Genomic DNA, 19,651 nt, shown 5'->3' with positions numbered 1-19,651 from the left:
ACGACATCTGCCTTTTCTAGGAAGAAGGCGAAGGTTGCAAAGGCCCAGATCTTTACGGGTGCTAATCCTATAGTAGGGGGGTTGCCCATCTTACCGACCCACTCCTCTCCCCAAGCATTACCACCTACGGGACATACCAACACAATTACTATAGAAACTAGTCGCGCAGCTTCAGAGGGGGAGCAGGATTTAGTAATAGAAGATGAGAACGATGGGGTGCCAGTTTGTGTGATAGAGGGAAGAGATGTGGAATTCTTAACGATTGTCTGGGAAACACTAAAGAAACTTCTAACCCCCCTGGAAGTCAGGCTATCGCGCATAGAAAATCAGCTGCTTGAGACAGAAAAGAGCATTTTAACTCTAGCAACTCTCAGTATAGCTGATAACAAATCGAATAGTACACCTGGCCCAATCCACCCAACACCAACAACCACAGGTATCCCACCCGTTGCTCCTGTAACTAAACCTATTCCTAAACCTCGATCCAAGGCAGTAACAAGCAATTCCATTAATATTACAACGGAGTCACCCAAGCAACCGCTTGCACAACCTGTCCCAGCTACGAAGGCCGTAGTAGCCACAAGGGCTAAAGTACAGAAGTCCTATCATCCTAATACACAGGGGGTGAAACATAAGGAGAAACAGCGCGGGGATATATCGACCTCCCCCCGGATGCTAGGCCTTATGTAGTGGTGCTAACAGGAGTCCCGGAAATCGCATATCACCAGCAGGAAAACTTTGGGTCACTGAGAAACAAGGTAATACACTGGCTAAATGAAAACAGGCCGCTACCCGCCCACCTGAGAAGTAAAATCCTCATGGTGCGAAGGGTACCATGGATAGGCACCTCGCACAAATCAATCCCAGGTGACTGTATAATTGTTTCTTTTGATGACCCTAATACAGCACATTACATATGCATATGGAACGATTACAGGGGGAACTCGACTATAGTAGCCAGACCCTTAACCTACTTTTATCCCCCACTTTCACATCCCAAAAACGGGGGGAACTGGCCTTTGTCTAGAAACCACGCATGGGGTGATCCAGTAGACAGTTGGCAGGGCACACAAGGGAGTTGGAATGGGGTATCTACCTATAATAGATTTGGTTGCCTTGAAGATGTTGATTGACTCACTGGCAAGGTGTCTTGCACAACCTCTCTTGAGGACCTACCTTCCCCCCCACTGCGCTCTGTCACTGTGCTATCCCCAAGTATTCCCGAAAATTATAACTCACCAGAAAATAGGGCCTTCCTCAACGAGGGTAGAGTTGTCGAACCCCGACTACTTGATATAGACCTTGAGTCCCCTAATGATAAATTAGGCCTGGCAGTCCCAGCTCATCATAATGCCAAGGGTAACTTCTTCCCTGGGGAGTCGTTTGGAGCAGGCAGGCTACAGATAGAGGGATTGATGCCCCAAGATTTATCCATGCCCGAAGTGGCCACCAGAAGCGGGGGAACTGAGGCCTCCTGCCATATTCCACCGTCACCGTCAAATATGGGGGGGGAGCTATCTGGCTCCTTGGCGGTGGTGCCTGTAAACGAGATTGTTTTTTCGACCATGGCTGAGTCTCTTGTACTATCCTCAGTACTACCTCTGGTATTGCCTTTTCCCAACCCACAAACGACCAGGAGTGGGGCCCAGAGGGATCTGGTGGTGAGGGACTGAAGGTGCTCAGTTGGAACATAGCAGGCCTTGCGCGGAATATAGACATACCCGACTGGAACTCATTTATTGAACCATTCAGGTTGTGCCTATTCCAGGAAACCTGGTGCCTGGAACCATGCCGTAAGGTGGGCTTCACCACCTACTTTGTCCCAGCGACACAATCCCAGGGAGGGAAAGGCCGTCCTTCCGGTGGCCTACTTATTTGGGCGAGTATTTCGTTGGGTTTTACTATTAGGCATATTGTTAATAAATCACCGGACCTACAGAGAATTTCAGTTAGAGGGCCACATGGGGGGAGTAGGCTTGAAATTTTTAACATTTATGTTAGAGGAGCGAGGGGCGGGTCCTCCACATTGTTTCTTACGGGTATTGAGGAGGGTCTTAGTTCTTGTGCGCCCGACGCTTTAGTGATACTAGCAGGGGACTTCAACTGTACGTTTGAACCCCTGGCTGGTGAAGATATATTGGGCACCTGGGAAGACGATGCCAGGAGAGGAATTCCATCCCTCTCACTTGCCCCTATTAGAAGCTGGTCCCAAAATGCCTTCGATCTAAATGCCCTCTGCCTGGAACACGGCCTTAGGGCCACCAATGGCAGAACTAAATCAGACCAGTTAGGAGCTCACACGTTCAATAGAGTGGGTCATTCTTCGCGAATTGACTTCATTCTACTGAACTACAGTCTCTGGGCACATTTACTTGACATGGAGGTTATCGAGTCTTCTGCTAGTGACCACAACCCCCTATCCCTGTCCTTGTCTTCCTTCATGAGGGGTTTGTCTCCAGCTCCAACCCCTCATGCTTGGAAAACAACACATGAAGTAATTCCATCTAATTGTGGCAGACGCTTAAAATGGAACACCTTCGCGGCAAAAGAGTTTAAGATCCAGGAGGCCAAATCTATAATGACCAATATCGCGACACGGTTAGATTCCCTAGGACCCAATGATCGAGATCGTGAGGTTCCCAAACTGTTCCCTGAAGCTACTATTGCGCTGGGCGAACTTTTTGTGGCTTACCCTTCAGGTTCAAGGGGCAGCGCAAATGGTAGACCCATGCGCAATACGGGTTGGTTTTCACATGCCTGCAGTGTCGCCAAAAAGGAGCTGATCAGGGCGATAAAAGTAAAGGATGGGGCCCAGATTAGCTCCGCTAGGCGTAACTATAGAAAGACCTTAGCAAAGGCAAGGGCTGACTATGAGAACTCGTTTTGGCAGGACTTATTGGCAGCTAGTCTCAGGAAGGACTCTAAATGCTTTTGGGATTTGTTAAGAACCATGGACAAACCCACGGACTCGCTCATAACATGCAATATAACTGAGGGAGCATGGTTCGACCACTTCTCCAAGCTTTATGCAGCGACCGAGGGCCCTGTGTCCACCGAGGTGGGGCAGTATGTCCTGGGCAAATTAGAGCTGAGCGAGGAATCCCAATTTACTTGCAAAGAAGTTGAAGGGGCGATCAAGCGCCAGGTCCCCAACAGGGCGGCGGGTCCGGACGGACTCCCAGGGGATTTACTTCGTGTTAATTTAGCCGAGTGGGGGAGACTTATTGCCTCCGTAATGAATGCTGGCTTGGCTGGTGCGGCCTTACCAGATTCATGGAGGGGTGCAGAGGTCGTCCCTATCTATAAGAAAGGGAACCGGGACGACCCTGCCAATTACCGCCCCATAAGCCTCCTGGATTGCTCGCAGAAGGTGGCAGGCAAAGTCGTCCTAGGAAGAATCACGCAGTGGGTCGAAGAAAACAATATTTTGTCAGACTTCCAAGCCGGTTTTAGAACTGGCACGGGGACGATCGAGCAAGCATTCCGGCTGCTGATGCTCTATTGGAAAGTGGTTGTACTAGGCAAAGGCAGTCTGTAGTTGGCATTTATAGATCTAAGGACTGCCTTTGACCTGGTCCCACGCAACCAGCTCTGGAGTGTTCTCGATGCACTAGGCATTCCCCCATACCTTCTGGATATGCTGATAAGATTCCACGCAGACAACTTTGCACAGATCAGGTGGGGAGCTCAGGGACAAAAAACACCACGAATTCCTGTAAATAGAGGTGTCCGCCAGGGCTGCGTTTTGGCCCCCACTCTGTTTTCACTATATGTTAACGGAGTGGTGGAGCATCTGCTACAACATCCATCTGATGCACCATCCCTGGCGGGCAAGAAAATACCCACACTCTTATTTGCAGATGACACCCTCCTGATCTCTAAGTCACCAGTGGGCCTGCAGAGCCTCTTAAACAGCTTTAAGACCTTCTGTGACTCAAGAGGCCTAGTAATAAACACGGGGAAAACGAAGTTCCTGGTCTTAAATCCCCCGAAGAAGTCAGTCAATCCACCTACACTTGACTTAGTCCCACTCGAGAGGGTTAGGGAGTTCGACTATCTTGGTATCCGTCTCTGCGACTCCATGAGTTGGAAATCCCATCTCCAAAAGATGTTGCTGTCCCATAAGAGAGTGACAGGTGCCCTTCTTAAGAAACATCGTGGCTCCTCCTATAAACCAATTGCACCGGCCCTTGATATCTACAGGGCACGGGGTGTTAGTGCAGCTCTCTATGGGGCAGAATTATGGGGTGTGCAGAATGTGGACCAGCTGACCCGCTCTGAAAACAAATTTCTCAAAGATTTAATGTCCCTTCCTCATAGTACCCCAACCCTCCCTCTTCTCCTAGATACGGGCACTCGCTCTATTAGCGATCAAGTGAGGCTGCGTCCGCTCCTCCTATGGGCCCGTATCTGGAGAGTCCCTGAATTGTCCAGCTATGCAGATGGCCTTAAGGAGATTCTTGCATCGCCCGGCTGGGCTAAGATTCAATGTCTAAGGGAAGTTAAACACCTTCTAATAGTTCTGGGTCTTGATGATGATTGGGCCAACAGGTCGGCCCCGCCAAAGCCAACTTTAAAAAAGCTATTTTGGTCCTGGGTGGCGGAGGGCAGAAATAGGGATGTTAATCTGTGTAGGTCATCGACAGAATTCCTTTTGGTAAAAGATGTGCACTTTTGTGAGCCATATTTGGATTTCATTACAGCTCCTTGGGATAGGGCCCTTTACTTCCAGTTCAGGGTAGGTGTTCTTCCAGTGGGAACCGTGACTGCTAACTGGAAGGTCCCGGCACAGACCTCCCCTTTCTGTCCTTGTTGTTTACACAGATTAGAGACAGTTCCCCATCTACTGTTTGAATGCCTGGCCTATGCAGTCCCCCGCAGCAGATGGCTGAAGCCACTCTGTAGAGAACTCGGGACTAGGTCGCATAGGGAGGCCCTAGGAATTCTTAGATCGGACCCCCGTCCCTTGTTCGCTACGGGAATGGCAAAATTTTTAGGTTGGGCATGGCGTATTAGACTTAACAGATTAGCCTACATTGTCTGAGAGCGCTTTTATATTGCTGTATTGAAGTCAAATAAGCAAAGTGTTGTACAGAGGCTATGTTATTTTAACCTCTGCTGTCTTTTAACTGTTTTTTAATGTATATGTAATGCTTTTTATGATATTAATTATATATATCGAAATAAAGCTACTTACTTACTTACTTACTTTGCCACTGGAGTCAAGCAAGCCCGGCTGAAGACGGCTGTAATGCCAGAAACCGGTCCTGGGAAGCTTGATTCCGGTCCAGGGAAGACATGGCTTGGCAGTTCGGGCTGGACTGTTCCCATGAGGCACAGGGTCAGACTGATTTGCATATGGCCATGTCTGAACTGGGGTGGCGGAGTGAGCTAAAGAACGGTGATGGATTAAACCCAGATCAGTTGACTGGGGGTGAGTGTTTGTATTGTCAACGCTCCGTCCATCACCACCTTTGGTTTTTCTTTGTTCGCCCTAAGTTGGCAGGGTATGCTCAGACGTGAGTCCCTTGCTCACTTTGCCACTGGAGTCAAGCAAGCCTGGCTGAAGACGGCTGTAATGCCAGAAACCGGTCCTGGGAAGCTTGATTCCGGTCCAGGGAAGACATGGCTTGGCAGTTCGGGCTGGACTGTTCCCTTGAGGCACAGGGTCAGACTGATTTGCATATGGCCATGTCTGAACTGGGGTGGCGGAGTGAGCTAAAGAACGGTGATGGATTAAACCCAGATCAGTTGACTGGGGGTGAGTGTTTGTATTGTCAACTCTCCGTCCATCACCACCTTTGGTTTTTCTTTGTTCGCCCTAAGTTGGCAGGGTATGCTCAGACGTGAGTCCCTTGCTCACTTTGCCACTGGAGTCAAGCAAGCCCGGCTGAAGACGGCTGTAATGCCAGAAACCGGTCCTGGGAAGCTTGATTCCGGTCCAGGGAAGACATGGCTTGGCAGTTCGGGCTGGACTGGTCCCATGAGGCACAGGGCCAGACTGATTTGCAAATGGCCATGTCTGAACTGGGGTGGCGGAGTGAGCTAAAGAACGGTGATGGATTAAACCCAGATCAGTTGACTGGGGGTGAGTGTTTGTATTGTCAACGCTCCATCCATCACCACCTTTGTTTTTTCTTTGTTCGCCCTAAGCTGGCAGGGTATGCTCAGATGTGAGTCCTTTGCTCACTTTGCCACTGGAGTCAAGCAAGCCTGGCTGAAGACGGCTGTAATGCCAAAAACCGGTCCTGGGAAGCTTGATTCTGGCCCAGGGAAGACATGGCTTGGCAGTTCGGGCTGGACTGTTCCCATGAGGCACAGGGTCAGACTGATTTGCATATGGCCATGTCTGAACCGGAGTGGCGGAGTGAGCTAAAGAACGGTGATGGATTAAACCCAGATCAGTTGACTGGGGGTGAGTGTTTGTATTGTCAACGCTCCGTCCATCACCACCTTTGGTTTTTCTTTGTTCGCCTTAAGTTGGCAGGGTATGCTCAGACGTGAGTCCCTTGCTCACTTTGCCACAGGAGTCAAGCAAGCCCGGTTGAAGACGGCTGTAATGCCAGAAACCGGTCCTGGGAGGCTTGATTCCGGTCCAGGGAAGACATGGCTTGGCAGTTCGGGCTGGACTGTTCCCATGAGGCACAGGGTCAGACTGATTTGCATATGGCCATGTCTGAACTGGGGTGGCGGAGTGAGCTAAAGAACGATGATGGATTAAACCCAGATCAGTTGACTGGGGGTGAGTCTTTGTATTGTCAACGCTCCGTCCATCACCACCTTTGGTTTTTCTTTGTTCGCCCTAAGTTGGCAGGGTATGCTCAGACGTGAGTCCCTTGCTCACTTTGCCACTGGAGTCAAGCAAGCCCGGCTGAAGACGGCTGTAATGCCAGAAACCGGTCCTGGGAAGTTTGATTCCGGTCCAGGGAAGACATGGTTCAGCAGTTCGAGCTGGACTGTTCCCATGAGGCACAGGGTCAGACTGATTTGCAAATGGCCATGTCTGAACTGGGGTGGCGGAGTAAGCTAAAGAACGGTGATGGATTACACCCAGATCAGTTGACTGGGGGTGAGTGTTTGTATTGTCAACGCTCCGTCCATCACCACCTTTGTTTTTTCTTTGTTCACCCTAAGTTGGCAGGGTATGCTCAGACGTGAGTCCCATGCTCACTTTGCCACTGGAGTCAAGCAAGCCCGGCTGAAGACGGCTGTAATGCCAGAAACCGGTCCTGGGAAGCTTGATTCCGGTCCAGGGAAGACATGGCTTGGCAGTTCGGGCTGGACTGTTCCCATGAGGCACAGGGTCAGACTGATTTGCATATGGCCATGTCTGAACTGGGGTAGCGGAGTGAGCTAAAGAACGGTGATGGATTAAACCCTGATCAGTTGACTGGGGGTGAGTGTTTATATTGGCAACGCTCCGTCCATCACCACCTTTTGGTTTTTCCTTGTTTGTTTCTACCCTACAATTCTGTTTTAGAAATGGTTGTACTGTTTTTTTGTTTTTGTAAAACATTTTTTATTTAAGAAAAAACAAACCTCAGCAATAGCATGACAATACAGAAGGAGCATAACAATAGGCATCAGTTGTACAGTAGGTAACATTACAAAACACAATCATGTATGGTGGAAGGTGTACGGTGACGGGGGATCGTCCCATGCAAGTTTCAGGGGGGCTGACATATTTCCCCCGATAGGAGTTCCACAAGCACCACACACCAGACCATTTTTTGGGACATCCACGCAACACATATAGAGTCTTTTCTCTTAACATTGCCCAGCCCATGTCTTTTTCCCAATCCTGTGCCGTGGGCGGCGCCAGTTCCCCCCATTGCTGGGCAATATTCCTCTTGGCCAGCATTAGCCCCAATATTACCCACTGCGTCAGACAGACATTCAAGTCAGTTGGTTCCCAGATGTTTAGGAGACACCTACGGGCCTCCACCCGGAGCTGTGCAGACAGACCAGTATTAATAATGTTGTGAATAGCACGCCAGTAGGGTTGGATCTGTGTTCATTCCCAAACTATGTGAAAAAAGGTCCCCAGTAGGCCACAGCCCCGCCTAAAGGTGCCCTCTTCTTCCCTCCCCATTCGTACCAATTGGGGCACGTTACGTAAATACGGTGGAGAAGTTTTAATTGGACAAGACAGAGACAAGCTGATATTGCTACGACTCTGGGAGAGGAGACTGCCTCCTGCCATTCCTCATCATCCATTTCTATGCCATCTCTGGGCGACTTTTCTCGGAGAGCCTAGAGAGGATCCGAGATGTTGTTGACAAGTTTTTTATATATTAGGGGTAATGGTGCTGTCGGCGTGATGACTATCAAGTACCCTATCTTTCAGTGGGGATGAGTCCGGCAGTGTGGACCTGGGCTGTAAATGCGCGCGAAGTGCATGCCGAATCTGTGTGTATCAGAAGCACTCTGACTCGGCCAGGTTATATTCCTGCTGCAGCGCTGCAAAAGACTTAATATCAGATTTGTCCCACAAATCCCTTATGCATGCAATACCTATTGGATCCCATTTGTCGAATCCCTTACTATTCCACAGGTCACCCAATTGCTCGGAATCCCATAATGGCATTGCAAGCCTCAGCTTCCGATTCCAGCCTAGGTTATTGGTGGCTACATGCCAGATGTGTACTGCATGTTTGGTGGAGCTCGTAAGAGGAAAGCGCTGGGGCCTAGAATAGAGGGCTCTGCTCAAGGTCCCCCCTGAAAGGAGTCACCTATCCATGTTATACCCGGGTCACCAGGCTGGGCATAGGTGCACTGGTTGATAGAGGACAGATGAGACGCCCAATAATACAATTGTATGTCTAGGAGGCCGATGCCTCCATCATACCAGTTTAGAGGAAGTTTGCTGAGAACGATGCAAGGTTTACCGTTCCACAGTAGGTCCTGTTGGAGGCTCTCGACCTCTCGGAAAAAGGACGTGGGTATCGGATCCATGGAATTCTGTAGGGCATACAGGAATCGGGGTAGGGACATATTCTTAAAAAGGGCGACCTTGCCTAGCAGGGAGAGGGGGAGCGATTTCCACCTGGCGATGTTTTTGCACAACTGAAGCAGCGAGAGCTGGAGGTTGCAGGAATAGTGAAGAGAGGAGTCTAGAGAAAGGTAGATACCCAGATACTTAAACCCTTTGGTGCAAGTTTGTAGTGGGCACCCACGTGACAGAATCGGGGGCACACCCACCACAACGAACAGGAGGGATTTGCTCCAGTTTATGGAATAACCGGAGTACCGTCCAAAGATCGTGAAAATGTCCAAGACCACTATCAAAGAGCTCCTAGGGGAGGTCAAGCACAGAGGGAAGTCGTCCGCGTAGAGAGAAATCTGGTCTTCCCAGTCCAAAGACCAACGCATACCCCTGACCATCAGGTCCTGACGTATCCATGCTGCCAGTGGCTCCAACGCTAGGGCAAACAGCAATGGGGACAAGGGTCAAACCTGACGGGTCCCCCTGCCCAGCTCAAAGGCGGACGACTTCTTATTGTTAACCACCACTTGGGCCATAGTTAGGGAATACAGTAACTGCCCCCATTGTATGTATTTGGGACCAAATCCCAGTTTCTCCAACACAGCCCACAAGTATGGCCATTCAATGGTATCAAAGGTCATGGCCGCGTCCAAGGAAATTATAACCGGTGGTTCCAATATGGTAGTCGCCCTGGCCAGAACCCCATGAACTCTGCGCAGGTTTAGCGCAGTGCTACGGTGCGGTATGACACCTGATTGGTCAGGGTGGACCAAGGTCCCAATCGCAGTCAAAAGGCGAGTAGCAAGGAGCTTAGCCAATATCTTGGGCTCAGCGTTCAACAGGGATGTCTGACAGTAGGAACCACATTCGGTCTTGGGCTTCCCGTCTTTGTAAATAGTCACTATCGTGGCTGTACGTTCGTCTGGTGGCAAGAGTCCCTCCTGCCTTGAGTCCTTATACATGGCCCTCAAATACAGGGCCAATATATCTGGTTGGAGCTTGTACAGCTCAACGAACGAACGTAGCCCGTTAGGACCAGTGGCTTTACCCGACTTGAGAGGGCATGTGGCTGCCGCTATTTCATCGTTGGACATGTCGCTGTCCATGAAGTCGTGTTCGACCACCGACAGTTTGGGTAGAGCTATATCTTTAAGCATTTGGAGGGAATCCTCTACAGAGTAGGGGGCTGCCGAGGTATAAACAGTCTTGAAGTGGGCCTCAAAACAGTCCGCTTTATGTTGTGGGTCCAACAGGGAAGTACCCTCTTGTCTTCGAAGTTCAGGTACTAGTCTGCTTGCCCACTCTCTCTTATTCAATCAGGCCAAGAGTTTTTCAGCCTTGTTTCCCACCTCATACAACCATCCCTGAACCGCTCTCCCTATGGCCTTTGCCTGGTCAGTTGCTAGTGCCCTGCAGTCCTGTTGTTTAAGTTTGAGAAGGTGGCACTAGTCGGGGGAGACGTCTATTTCTAGATCTGCTTCCAGTCTCCCTACCTCTGCCTCCAGGCCACCAACTCTTTGAGCTGTTCCTTCTTTTTCCCGGAAATAGAAATGGTTGTATTGTTATATCTTCTCACTGTTTTTAGATCAATTCATTGTATATAATTATTATATTTTGGATGGCGAATAATTTTAGGATTATATCGTGGAATGCTACGTGTCTTAGTAACCCTATCAAGAAACAGAGGGTTATTACTCATTTATCCCGTCTCAAATGTAATATTGCTTTGCTACAAGAAACTCACTTGCTTGAGGAAGATGTTAATTCACTGCACAAATATTGGGTGGGTGAGATTTTCTGTTCTCCGGCTATTGTTCATAAGAATGGAGTTTATATACTTGTACACCAATCCCTTTCTTTGATAATAGAGAAAGAGAAGAGAGATGCAGAAGATCAATGGATTCTCTGATATGCTACTATTCACCATATACCTGTTTTAATTCTGAACAATTATGGTCCTACTGGTGTTGATGCACAATTTTAGGAACTAATGTTGATTGTGATACGTTCTTGTTCAGATACAAATTTCATAGTTGCAAAGATTTTAACCAAATAATGGATCCCTTTTTGGATAAAAAGTCTCATGTTAAGTATGTCCCTAATAAGATGCAGGAAACCTTTACACGATCTGTTCACTCTAGAGGCTTGGTGAATGCTTGGAGATTGTTTAATTCTGACACTTGGGAATACACCTTTCATTCACCAACTCATAAATCCCAATCCAGAATTGACTACATAATTCTTTCCCCTCCTTTATTCACCACTCTTATACATGCTGAAATTGGGTCTATACTCATTTCTGATCATGCTCCCATTGTAGTTGGTCTTGATTTACTACACCAATCCTCTAGGTCTAATAGATGGTGCTTTAATAATAGTCTACGAAAGGATGAAGTATTGTACAGAGTTCTGAGGGTTTTTAAGGAGTTTTTTTATTACATGACACTTCAGATCTCCCATTCCATGTCATTTGGGATGCTTTCAAACATATGCAAGAGGACATATCATTAATTACCAGCTCTCCTTACTTCCATTAACCAATTGGAGCATGAATAGTTCACCACCAACAATGATACTATGTTAAAGTGACTTATGCAAACCAAATTTGAATTTAATAGAAAATCAACGGAGGAAGCTTACAGATTTTTTTAAAGATGAACTCTAAATTCTATTGTGTGCTGAATAAAGCTGGTAATTTGCTTGCTAACTATTTAAAAGTTAAACTCAGAAGTCTAAAATAGTTAGGATTAGAGACGGAAGTAATATTCCTAATTTTAAAGATACTGACATTTTGAAATGCTTTACAGACTATTATACAACCCTTTATACACATAATCATTTTCCTTCAGATAAGGCACTGGACTGTTTTAACTGCCTTCCACCGCAGTTACAGCCAGCACAGAATCTCTTCTGTTTAGATGAGGACGTTTGGCTTTCTGAAATACAATCAGAGCTTGTTTAGTTACCTAAAGAGAAAGCTCCTGGACTGGATGGTTTTTCTGTAGAATTGTATTCTTGTTTCTCCCATTTATTGGTCCCACATCTGCTTCCCTTGTATCAATAGTTTTTAAATCATTATCAAGCCTGTGGCACTTTTTTGGAAGCTATGACTTGCTTGATTCACAAAAAAGATAAAGATTCTTTTTCTTGTGCAAAGTATAGTCCCATCTCTCTTATTAATGTAGATTGTAAGCTTTTTGTTAAACTCTTGGCCATTAGGCTTTCTCCTCTAATTTCCTATATGGTCGCTTTAGAGCAAACTGGCTTTATAAAGTAGACACATGACTGATAATTTTCGTTTTTTGGGGGATATTCTACATGTGGCTTCGGTTAGTACCCCACCTATGGTTGCCATAACTTTAGATCCCGAAAAGGCTTTTGATAGCGTACACTGGCGATTTATGATTTATGATGCATGCTCTTGAGTGGCACAGCTTTTTTCCCACTTTTCTCAAATATATAGCTAGTCTATATTCCTCCCCAAAGACATCCGTGTTACCAAATGGTATTCAGTCTTCATATTTTTCTCTTTTATGGGGCACCAGGCATGGATGTCCTTTGTCTCCCCTTCTTTTTATTTTGTCTTTGAACCATTTTTGCATACGCTGTGAACAGTCGCGGCTCGCATGAGTCAAAGGTGGGGGGGGTAGGTAGGGGATTCACGTGGGGGTAGGTTGCACAGGGGATTTAAAAAATAAATGTACCTTACCGGGTCCTGCGCTGCCTCCACTCCTGGCTGGGTCCCATTTTCCTGCTGCTTCACAGGAAGCAGGCATCCTCCCTCCACTCCCCTAAACAAATCACAATGCTGCAATGGCAGCGTTGTGATGGGTGCAGATGGCGCCCAGCCGGCTGCCTGTAGGGAGGCCCCAGAGGGCCGACAAAACAGTTAAGGCCCACAGCATTGGACAAGCCACTCGTCCCCGACCTGCCCACCCGCCCGCTCGCCCCCAACCAGGCATACCATTTTGCTTTCTCGCAGCACAAGAAACAGAAACATAAAATGGTATTTTAAATACCATTTTATGTTTCTGCTTCTGGCACTGCGTGAAAGCAGTGGACCGACACTCCTCCACCCTAATGGAGGAATTGTTCCTGGCTGTGAAACTCCTCTTCCTTTTATGGATTGCGAAATAAAGATGCTGAAATCAAATTCACAGCTTTTGCGGATGATGTGGTTCTTTCTGTATCAGATCCTCAAACTTCGATTCCTACCTTTGCAAATCTTTTATCATCCTCTTATGCTTTATCTGGATATATGCGAAACCTTTCTAAGTCTGAGGTTCTCCCTCTCAGTAAATATTGTCCTAAAGATATGTTTGTTGATAAAGGGTTTAAATGGACCTCTCGATTTATTACATGTTTGGGAACTAAATATTCATCTCCGTGGCAAAAACCATTCAGATTAATTTGGAAGAGTTTCAACAGAAGATTCTTCAAATGACGGAAAGTTGGTCTTCCTTATCTGTGTCCTGGTAGGGTAGATAGGCCACTATGAAAATGATAATGCTACTTGTCATTAATTTTTACCTTTCCATGATACCCATTAAAGTTCCTTTAAAACTTTTTAAGGCACCTAATAAATTACTTGGTGTTTTCTTTTGGAGAAGGAAAAAACCCTGCATTTGCTAAACCTCTTTATGTAAACCCAAAGAATTAATGGTGTGAATTTTCAGAATTTTCAACAATACCATTCAGTATTTGTCCTAAAGCAAGTCTTGCCTTTTATTAGCAGCAATGACTCTCTGTCTACTAGTATATAGCGTAAATTGGAGGACTTCCTTATATCACAATTTCATTTCCACTCTCTAGTACATTTTTCGCAACCCCCTTACACTTTCTCCTCCCCTCCCATGAAATACTCTATTATAATTTATTCACTTATTTTGACACGACCCTTCTCCATACTGCAGAATTTTTGGGAATCTTCTATTTGGCATAATAACCTTCTCAAAGTATCTAATCATTCTATTGTTGGGAAACAATGGGTGCACAAGGTCAAAATTCAGATCAAACAGTTACAGTGTGGGATGACTCCACTCTTTTCCTCCGAGATTCAAACTAAATTTGGTCTTTCTTCTGTTTACAATTCCCGGTTTGAATCTCTTCAGGATGCACTTTTGCAATCTCTTTCCATGCTTCAGAAAACACAATCTCATCTTCTCATCCTGCCTCCAGAACCAGATTAATCTCCACAAAAGCACACTACATTTACACATTTCTGCATCACATAACTCCTTCTCGTTCACAATTTAAAACAATTGGTGTGGGAGATGGATCTTCAGCACTCCTTTTCTTTAAAGACCTGGGGATCCATTTAGAGAAATATTCATCACCCAGCTCGTAATGGCAGTACTACCCAAACTCTTTATTTCTCTTATAATAGGTTGTATATTTCTCCCTTTTCCTTACATAAATAAACTCATCTCTTCCTAACACATGTTGGTCTTGTAATCCCTTTCTGGCCCATATTTACTTTTTTTTCATTGTCCACCCATTAAAGCCTTTTGGTCTCAGGTATGTAGGACTATCTGCAATATTTGTTATATTGACTTTCCTTTTGAAATCCAACACATTTTTGGGGGAATTTCCTCACACCTTTCGTTAGTAAATCCTAAATTAGGTAAATTTGTGGATCTGTTAATTGCCCTTGCATTTCTAGTTATGATGTCCAAATGGATGAATGCTAGTCATGTTAGGATTACTAGTTGGTAGAATCTTCTTTGTTCCCATCATAGACTTGATACGGCATCAACTAATTCCACATTACTGATGATTAAGAAGGATTTGTTTTGGTCACCTCTCACTGACTAAACAAAAATTATAAAGCCTCCAAGGATTCTATGATGGTGTTTCAGTCTCCAAGATAGTTTTCTAATATAGGGTTTATTTTTATTGTTTGTTTTCTCTATTGTTGTTGCTCTAAATGTGAATCAACCAATGTTTTTATATGATAGGGTAAATATATATTATTTTTCTTATATAATCTAAATCTAGAATCTAAAGCATATATTTCCTGTTTCGTTTTTCCTTCTCTTTTCCTTTATCTTTTCTTCTATTCACCTCCCTATTTTCTTCCTCCTTTTACTTTCCTCTTCACACCTTACAAAATATAAAATGAGTTTTTTTAAATAGGTACAGAATTAATATCCTATTGTACTTGGTCCACTCCATACATTATTTCTTTCTTGAATTGATTTTTTTTCTCTTGTACTGTTCTTAAGACATTATATATTTATGTGGTCTTGGAATTTTCTTTTTATAAGAAAACTCTGTACACATTTACCTTAATTTTTAAAGCTATTATTAAACAAAAAAATGCTAAAGAGGAATACTGTGTTATTTAGTTTCTAAAGCAACGTTATTCTGGGTGTAAGGGCACCAATGGTAAAAGACTCCAATTGATACATGTATAGCTCAGCTTCATCTGACTAATCTAGGATCCCAGGGAACAGTTTTCCCATTGACAAATTCCTCTGAATTCTTCTGTGACTCTTTTGTGGTATCACTGAGCTTACTGAAATACCCAAACCTGTACATCATAATCTTCAAAACAGATTTTGTGTGTTTTGGAGTAAACAAAGCATGGCAGCCCTGTGGGGATAACCCAACCAACAGACCCCATCCATAATGTTTCTCCTCTACCTGTCTTTTGTCAGCCTAACTCAAAAGAAAACAATCAAGAGTAAACCTGGTTACCATCTTATTGGCTAAGTGTGGTTTGTGCTTCACAACTGTTAATACTCCTCTCATCAGATTAACTCTGCTACATTAAAGACTGGCCATGAGGATATGTTGAACCGCAAGGCCTGTGCTCCTTCAGTACTGCTCACTAAGTAGGAAAAGTAATAACAGGCACCTAAAAAGTCAGCTTTTCCTCATGATTTCTATCTTGATTCAAGCTCAGAGTGAGACAAGGTGTGAGCTGCCACAGTGCTTTTTGCTCCTAATAGTATAGGAGATGAGGAAGCCCACTCAATTGGGGCTTGTTGAGACCTCCTGGCATCGTCCCAGACCCTTAGAGATTAATACTGCTTTGACTTCCTTGGCCTCTTGCTCAAAGGAAGGCATGTATCCCTATGCAGCGCCTGATATGGACAGGCCAGTCTTAATAACAACATGAAACTTTACGAACGCAGATTATCAACCCGATTCAAAACCAAAATTAAGGAAAGTTGCAAATTAATACTGAAGAACCATTTTTCATACCAAATGTGGTAGGTGACAGCCAGCGGCGGCTCCTTCGTAATGCCGGAGAAGTGTTGCCCTGCTGCTCAAAGCCAGCAGTTGAAAAATAAAATGATAATAAAACAATTTTATTATCACTATATTTTAAGTGACTAGCTGAGCCTGTGAGCCATGCATGTGTAGGGAAGTGCCGGGCAATGGCATGGAGGAGGAGTGGCAGGCACTGTAAGTGAGCATGTCAGTTTGGCTGACCATTTTAGGATGGCTAAACTGACATGCACACTTAGGTTTCTCCAAACCAGCTGTGTTCCACAGCAGGATGGAGAAAAGGCACAGATTCCTTATGTCTGAGCCAACGTCAAACCAACCTTCTAAGGCCAATCCCGGCGCTGCTCTCATGCATGATAATACCATGAGAGCAGCGTCTGAATTGGATGGGGAGTCTGTGATATGTTCCCAGGGACTACCAGGAGCAGGAGAGCAGAGGAGCACCAAGACGCGAAGTGGCCAGTAGCCTCAGGTACGTTGGCTCAGGCACAGGACTCCCTGTGCCTGAGCCAACGTCAAACCAACCTTCTAAGGGCAATCCCGGCGCTGCCCTCATGCATGATAATACCATGAGAGCAGCGTCTGGATTGGATGGGGAGTCTGTGATAGGTTCCCATGGACTACCAGGAGCAGGAGAGCAGAGGAGCACCAAGACGCGAGGTGGCCAGCAGCATCAGGTATGTCTTTTTTTTAATTTCCCATTAACCCCCCACTGCCCCGCGCCTATTTATTGGCAGCAGCAGCAACTGGTGAGAGTCCTGATGCCATAGTATTAGAGTACTTTACCAGTCGAATAAGACAAACTGAGGACCATATGGAAAACATACCTTCATGTCTAGAGTAAAACTTCTGCAGAACATATCCGTGGTCTTAGCAAAATGTGACATATAACAATTGAGGTTAGCAATTATATGTCATGTTTTGGTGGTTAAAGCACATTTACTAAAACGTGGTTATTTTTCTCTTAATGACCAGAGTCCTAATAGGTCATCAGACATATCAGCTTGCCAATGCTAGATATTACAAGAGTGAGCAACACAAGCCAGCTTTACCACTTTTTGTTACTGGCTATCACTATAATTAATAACACTAAGATGCTGGACCCCAGGCTTGTACTAGGTATCTAGACTATGAGCAGCACACGTTTGCAGTATTAACCCCTTCCACGCCCATGACGAGCTCAGCTCGTCATGAGGTACGCCTGTCGTACGCTCATGATGAGCTGAGCTCGTCATGTAACGCGGGATTTGCGAATCTTTAGCGCACAGCGGTAAAACGCTTAGCGCGGATGGTGTTAAAGCTGATACTAGTGCAACTGTGGCAGCACAAAACATCAATAGTACAGGCGGTTACTAGTTGTCTCAAAAGTGAGCATCCGAAGCCTGCTGTACTGCAAGCTGCTACTAGGTTTCATGAGATTAAGAAAGGAGCTGCAATTTATTACAATGACACTACAAAGTGGCTGTAACATGATTTCTTACAACTCAACTTTATGCACCAGCTTATTGAGTGAAACTCAATTTCTGGTAGAGGATCCCCCCCTTTTTGTAACCAAAGTATAACATGTTTTACCTTTCTGTTTTGTATCTGAGTCCCAGTGACTAAAGCACACTAGATAAAAAACGAATTGAATGAATAGAATGTTTAAAATAGTACCATATTTTTACATAGACTCAGGCATGCTGCACTATTTGCCAAATTGTGAAAGTGGTGCCTTGAGGTTGCCAATTCTTCGTAGCACTCATCAATCACAGTTTGCATCACTGGCTCTATAGGCATCAGGAGCTACAGTACTAGGATCACCTGTCTTAAAGTTTAGACACCTCAAATTACTTGAAGCTGGTTCTGATCCGTGAACTCCTTCTAGTTTTTGCTTATGGGCATTTGGTTAGTGTAATTTTGCTGTGGTGTGCGGCCTTCTAAGGCAGTCTCCACTTCTGAAAGCAATTGCAAATGTGTCCCAGAATCAATTGGATGTGGACTTCTAAAGAATAAAGCATTCAGTAGGGAATCTGAAACAAAATACCCCTAGCTTTTTGGTTGAAGTGTAAATTCGCAGTGTTTAAACTGGTTTGCATATTTAGTAAAAATACACTCAAAATATAACTTTTGATTGACCTGGAGTAAAAGGGTGATGATATGTACTTTTCTATCAAGTCACAAGTCCTAAATTCATATTCAAAGTGTGTTTTACTCTGTATGGGTTTGTTCGTGTACTTATAAATTGAGCATATTTTCCTGTGCTAGTTAAAGGGATTCACATTTTGATCTGCTCTGTTGGGAAATTTAAAAAGCCCCCCTGAAACAATATGCCTATCCTTGAAGGATGAGATTTTTACTGGCTGAGGTACGGTATGAGCCAAATTCTCCATAAGCTAACTAGCAGTGCCTCCCTGTCAAGTAGAAGTGGGTTGTTCCCACAAGAGACAAATGGAGAACCAGCTACCTTTCAGCGTTCTTTGAAATCTTGGATGGCAGAAATCAGACTTGAATACATAGAGTCTGGCTTAGAAAAGGGGTTTGCTGCAATTTCATTTCAAGTCAAACCACCATTTTTGTTCTTCCTAGACTATTGTGCACGGTGTTTGGAATGCCAGTGTAAAAATCCCAGGAAGAGTCAGCTTGGGCTGCAACAGTAATATGGAAACACTGGATTAGGTAGGTGACCTCATGTTCTAAATCCCTCCACCTCCATTTCTATAATCCCAGCAGAAGGAAGAAAAGTTGAGCACAAAAGAATAACATACAGGAAGATAGGTCAGCCCTGCTGTTGAACTCCTGTATGCAGGGTTCAGAACCCCATTCAGGACTTATGCTACTGGACTTTTAGTGGCCTTTGGGTCTGATTTAGACATTGGCAAATGGGATGTACTCCATCAAGGTGACAGAGTAAAGTACTCCGTCACCCTTAGGGATTACCCACCCAGCACATTTAGAGATGTCTGCTGGCCCAGCAGACATCTCTTGCATTGACAGCAACCACCGTCATCCTGGTTCCTGTCAATGCATTAAAAGTTTGACAGATGGCTCCCTAAACATGACAGCACCTTATGGCAAACTTTCAATATTTTTTTATTTTCAAAAGCAAAATCCCTAAGCGGATTTTGTTTATAGAAAATTAAAAAGCAAAGACCACCTAACCATGTTATGTTACGTTATATTGAGTTGTACAGGGCACTAATCACCCAAAAGGGTATCCAGGCGCTTGGGCAGGTGTATAGGTTTGTGGTCCCTAAGGTGTTTATGTGAAGAGCCAGCTCAAGGAGAGAGGATGAGTCTCTCATGTGTTGAGAAAGGTCGTTCCATGTATTGGGTGTGATGTAGGAGAATGAGCAACCTCTAGTTTTGCTTTTACAGATGTGTGGAATGTGTGCGAGTGAGACTGAGGCATAGCATAAGTGTCTGGTGGGTTGGTGAAAGAGTATGCGG

The sequence above is a fragment of the Lissotriton helveticus genome, chromosome 9, assembly GCF_964261635.1.
Source record: "Lissotriton helveticus chromosome 9, aLisHel1.1, whole genome shotgun sequence".
NCBI classification, from domain to species: domain Eukaryota; kingdom Metazoa; phylum Chordata; class Amphibia; order Caudata; family Salamandridae; genus Lissotriton; species Lissotriton helveticus.
This window is presented reverse-complemented; position numbering follows the sequence as displayed.